The sequence below is a fragment of the Acomys minous genome (assembly GCF_964271855.1).
Source record: "Acomys minous genome assembly, chromosome: 13".
In the NCBI taxonomy this organism is placed as follows: Eukaryota; Metazoa; Chordata; class Mammalia; order Rodentia; family Muridae; genus Acomys; species Acomys minous.
Window position 1 is genome coordinate 62,284,506 of NC_140495.1, and position 5,948 is coordinate 62,290,453.

At 52.6% G+C, this 5,948-nt stretch overlaps 1 long non-coding RNA gene across 1 annotated transcript; it reads left to right on the forward strand.

The window, feature by feature from the left end:
• Window positions 1-287: 287 nt before the first annotated feature.
• LOC311580569 lies at window positions 288-3,210 on the forward strand. The gene is made up of 3 exons (XR_014773511.1): window positions 288-449; window positions 2,060-2,259; window positions 2,349-3,210. It is a non-coding gene; the product is annotated as an uncharacterized lncRNA (long non-coding RNA).
• The last annotated feature ends 2,738 nt before the right edge of the window (window positions 3,211-5,948 follow it).

Here is a 5,948-nt window from a genome sequence, read left to right on the forward strand (position 1 = left end):
CTGGAGCTCAAATGCAGGTCCTTGCACATGCCCAGCAGGCATTGTAGCCACTAAACCACTTTTCCAACCTGCTGACTGTTTTTGAAGGCTCCATGGGGTCAGATTCCCTAAGCACTGGCTATCCAAGCTTGAGTCTGAAAGCTGGCCTTGTCCCCACAAGCCTGGCGTGACCTATGGCTGCTCTGGCCACCCACGAGGGTTACAGCCAGAGCAGACAAAAGTCCAAAGAGTCAAGAGGCCAGGCTTGACCCTGGGGAGGCTATCTGGCTCCTGTGGAGGGACCGTCCCTGGACCGGGAGGAAGTCAGCTCAGACCCAGCCAGGCAGGCAACCCGCCCAAGAGTAGGCCCAAGCCCTGGGTTCTTTGGTGTCTGCAGCTGCTCCTGGGACCACCCCGTGAGATAGAGCTACTGAGCCCTCCAGAGACCCACGAGGAGCCAGGACTTGGTGGTATGTGTTTGTGTGTGTCGGTGGGGGTGGGAGGGGGAGTGTTCTCACTAGGATTTGTGTGTGTGTGTGTGTGTGTGTGTGTGTGTGTGTGTGTGTGTGTGTGTTCAACAGGGAGGGGGCCTGCTCCACTTCTAAGCCTGGAATTTATACAGCCCCTCGTTGGCGGCTGTAGTTTATCTTGAGTGAAAGAATAATAAACTTGTTTGACAGGATGATGTATTCAAAGCATCCGCCATCACAGCGCAGAGCACTGCCTGCTGTCAGGATGTCTGCTGTGGTGGGGACCATCTTATCAAGTGTTTGGGCCCCTGAGTATTGTCAACAACATGTTGTTTGCGGGCTTGGAGTAAGGCAGAGATGGGCCTGGTTGGGGGAGACTAAAGAGGAATCCGACCATACTGAGAAAGAGTGGCCGCCCAGATGGGGTCAAGGAGGCTTCTACATCTGATGGAAGGAAGCCCAGGCACAATTTGGGCCCAGCCCCCTTCTGCCTATCCATAGCACCCTTCTGCCTGGGAGGGAAGGTGCCCCGTGGACCTCCACACTGCTGCAGAGACAGATGCGGGCCACACAGAGTTCCACAGAATCCACCACCTCCCATATCTTCCTTGACAGAGCAAAGATATTAGCATAAAACTCTGCAAAGGGTAAGAGCACCGACTGCTCCTCCAGAGGTCCTGAGTTCAATTCTCAGCAACCACATGGTGGCTCATAACCATCTATAATGTAATGCAGGCCCTCTTCTAGCAGAGCACTGTATACATAATAAATAAATAAATCTTTAAAAAAAAAAACCTCTGCAGACACTATATGGGGAGACTTCGGGCCCCACCCCAATAACGCTAAATAAATAAGTAAAGCACGCCAACCAGCCAAACCAAAGCTGAGTGAGGGGAAAACATTTTAAACCTGGCTCCAGGCCCCACCCCCACCAACTCTGCTAGGCAACCTTTGTCCGGTCCTATGATTGGTTAGAACTGTTTTCTCCTACATATCAGGACCTTGTCTCAAAAGAGAAAAAAAGAACTTTGTTTTCTCTCATACGAAAGGGAGTTGACAGTGCTTGGTGCCTAGGTTGTGGTCTGGATGTCATGGTCACCCAACCAGGTGAACGCTTTGAAAACCTCCAAAGAGAAGATGAGCTCAAATAACCTCCCACAGCCAATGTGGCCCCAAGTTTCAGTCACCAGAGCATTGGGTTTCCCCCCTCCCCCCGGCCCAGTCTCTCTGGTCCTGGGAAGTCCTTTCTCTTGTTTAACTTGGCGCCCTCTCGTTTCATCCTGAACTCGGTTCCTTCTTGCGTATCTTCCATTTCAATACTCTCCCAAATCACTTCCTTTTCCGGCGTCATGGTCCTGATTCTTCCCTCCCGTAAGCGAAGGCGTTCTACAGAGCCAAGACCAGGACACAGGACTTCTCCTTTGTTTGGGGAATGGCAAAAAAACAGGGCAATGCTCCTGGAAACTGCTGATGACATCCCCGTGGGACAACAGGGAGGGTAGCGAGGGGCAGGGAGGGGGAAGGGACGCCCTGTGCACAGATAACGGACCAAGCAGCCAGCTCCACTCTAGGACTGACTATGGAACCTCACGGAGTCTCCCATTTTACAGATTCAAACACTGAGGTTGTAGAAAGCTCCGGATCAAGTGGCCTCCTAAGTTGTACTTGACCTTCCATCTGTGGGAAAAAAAAAAAGGCAGGAAGTACTCCACCCAGAGCTCTCCAACGTCTGGTCCTGGAAGAAGCAAGCAAGCCCGGGAAGGGGCTGAGGCTGGGCAGTCTGGCAAAGAGCTCAAGTCTGAACACAAATGTGAGTGAGCCGAGCTACCTGGATGAGGAAAGGAGTGCCCCACAGCAGACAATGATTTCCCCACTTCAGTCCTTCTGTCCTTTGTCTAGGAGTCAAGCCCTTTGGAGTCCAGCATCAGCCACCATCCTCCCACTCGACACCTTCCCTCCCTGGGCCTGCCTGCTATATGTGCCAGGCCCTGGGGACCACCACTGTCTGCGTCCCCACAGTCCACGGAGGGGACAGAAGTGGGTGGTGTGCATCCACCCCAGTCAGTCCACATCCTGGAGCTTTCCATTAGCAGGTGCTAGGACCACAGAGAAGACCAAGCCGTACTCTGCCTGCAGTCAGTTCGGGCTAGCTGAGGACACGGAGCGGGAACTCTCACTTCTAACCCCTGACAGCTGTGAGAATGGCGAGCAGGAAGTGGGGACAGAGTACTGTTGGTCTCCAGAGGGAAACATCTGTGCCGTTGAATGAGTGTTTAGTCATCCACTTATTTCATAAGGCATCTGTTATTGAGCATCTGTGGCCTGGGCGGTGCTGGGAACAGCCAGGGGTCTATGGGGAAGGCAGGCTTTCCAATGGACAGACCCTCATGGGGGCAGGCTGAGCTAGGGCAGAGGCTGTGGGTATGGGGGCTGGGCGGCAGCAGATGTGTGAAGGACAATAGTGGTCAGGAGGTGGGGGCATTTAAGGGGGCAGAACAGGTAGACAGGACCCTGTGGGAGGCTGGCATCTGGGTTATTCCCTGTTCCAGTTCTACTCAGGGTCTGGCCAGCAGAGGCAACAAGAAGAGGGAGATAGAGTGTCAGGGCTGGGTCTCTGGAACTGCAGAAAGACCTGTACTCTATCCAAGGATATATGTGGGGACCTTTGGAAATGATTCGGTAGAACAGAGGGCTTCATTGTGAAGACTTTCTGGAGCCATAACTTTCACATCTGCCCACCCCCCCCCTCATGATGGGTAGATTTACATGTCTATTTACATACGTTTGCATAAAGTATGTTCTGATCCATATTCATTTCAGGCATTTTGATTTATATCATTTCCCCCTTTCCCCTGCATTTTGCTTTCTCTTCTGGACGGGTAGTCCCCGTGAGGACCCCGTCCAACTTTAGACTCTCCCATCATGCCTCTGTGGCAATTGCTTGGTGGTGGCTGGCCATGGTTTCCCTGAGAGTTCATCTGCTCACCTCACTGGGCTCTGGTTAAATTGGTGTGAGGGGAGCTCAGAGTCCCTGAAGACTCATCGTCCTGGACGCTTTCACTGGCCCGAATGAGAGCCGCCTGGGGACTGTCAGCGGGAGAGCAGCTAATGGAGTGATGAGTGAATGTCGCCTGCAAGTCTGGGGGCCATCCCATGTGGGTTGCTTTTGCTGACCAGAGGGTTGGGGGCCTGGACAAGGCTGGGCTTGGGACTCCTTCCAGGGCCTGGACTGCAGACTCTAGGCCTGTAGACACCCTCTCACGCTTACAAGTATCTGCTGGGATGGAGAATAAACTTCTACAGATCTTGCAGGGGCTAGGCATGCTCGGTGCTGTGCAGCCTTAGGCGAATTCTCCCTCCTTCACTGGCTCTCGGTGCCTCAGTTTCTCCTTCTCTGCTACCAGGGTCTTCTCAGTTGTCAATGTTTGCAAACGCCTCTTGGCAACCTAAGCTCCCTATCTGCTTCCCAGAGACGACCCTCTTGTCATGGAGACGTCACAACCAGCTTTGCTCGTGTTCCTGGAACCATCTTCCTGTAAGCCATGCCAGCTTCCACAAACAATTCATGCACATTTGCTACTGGCCAGTACTGTGAGTGTGTGCTGGGGTTGAGGGAGTGTCCAAGAAGCTGCTGAAACACCCCCTCCCCCAACACATCCCATGACCACCACCATTTTCTCAACAGAGTCTGAGAGGTAGCTTCCATATTAGAAACGATGAGTGTCATCTGGGTGTGGGTGACAGGAAGCCCGTGTTCTCTCAGATCCTCTCACCTGGCCAGCCCTGACTCCCGGCTGAAAAGTCCTGGGTCCGGACCTCTTCCCACTTCCCCTCCATACACAGGCCCTGGGCTGTGGGAGACTCAGTTTGTCATCTGCTGGTCTCTAGTAAACATGGTGGCTTGAGTGCCCTTTACCCAAGGAAGATGGTCACCCACCAGATTCCAGAGAGCCATTTGGCAGGCCTCCTCCAACACTTTGCTTCTACAGCTTAGACTCAGCTGTATTTCATGGGAAAACTGGATCCCAGTGACCCTCCCTGTTAATGAAACATCGCCTGGGGATATGTTCTCATCCCTGTGGATACAGATTCCAGGGTCCGTTGTACACACACACACACACACACACACACACACATACACACACACACACACACACACACACACACACACATCCATCAATTCCAATAGTTAAACAATATCAACACCTGCGATGCATTTGTCTACTTCCTACCTCAGACTGGGGCTCCCTGAGGAAGGGCTGGGGCTCCTGAAGCCTGGGGCTCCTGAAAACAAACCATATCACACCCTGATACTTGCACTCCCTGAGGTCAGGCCATGCCCACCCCAGCCTGCATCTCCAAAGACTGTGTCATTTGGACTCTGAGGAAGAAGATCCGGCAGGATGATCTTACGACCAGTAAATCACTAAAAACTTCCGTAGAGTCTCAGTTGCCGGCCTAGGACAACACCTTAATGGGGGGGGGGCACTTTCCTGTCTTTACACCCCCACACCCTCCCATTTAATTTGAAGGGCAGGTAGTTCAGAAAGGTAAAACTCAAAAGGAAGGAAAGGAGGAAGGAAGGGGGGAGGGACGGAAGGAAGGGGGTGACTGAGTTCTATATGAAAAAGAAAAGGCAGTGGGGCGGGGCAAAGGGAAAGGAGAAAAAAGAAGGGAGGGGGAGAGAGAGAAAGCTTGGGATTTTTTTTTTTCTTTTAAGCTCCTGGAGGACAGCTTAATTGTTTAAAATCCTCTTATCTCCAGCGTTTTTCTCCCCACTGGCAAAGGGGCCTGTGGAAAGAGGTTGGCTTTTCTCCCAGTAACAATTGAACACTGGTCTCCATAAATGGTCCACGAGCCGCAGGGCCTTGACCCCTTTCCCATCATCAGTCTTCACCCCCGCCCCCATGGCTCTCCTCTGAGGTGATTTTCATGACAGACCAGTGGGCGTGGCCCATTCCTGTCTTCTCCCACCCTGAGCCCACCTCAGGCCTGGTACAGCGTCCTCCGCAGGGGCCTCTCCGCAGCCCTGGTTGACACACGCCTAGAGAGGCCTCCGAGCTTCAATCCAACCATTCTTTCCTTTCTACAGAGCTCTCCTCTAAGCACTGCTTCTTTCTAGAAGTTTCTCCTGGTGCACCCTCTCCATACTTGACTCATTCATTGGTTCATGCTTTCAACACGTGCTTTTGAGTCCCTGAGATGTGCCAGGCATGAGAGATAAAGGGCCTGGGAGACTCAGAGACGAGCGAAGGAAACAGAATGTCAACAGTCAATTAAAGCCTTTTAGGGCAAGCTTCAGTTTCCCATCCGCTGGTCAGCCCCCAGCAATAACGTCTAACGACCTCTGAGGGTTTACTGTGTGCCAGGCACTATTCTGACTGTTTTACGTGGCATATCTCATCTAATTCTCAAGACAGCTCTCTGGGGTAGGGCTGTTCTCTTACTTCACAGAGGATGGGGCCCAGGCACGGAGGCCTGAAATAACTCCCCTGAAGT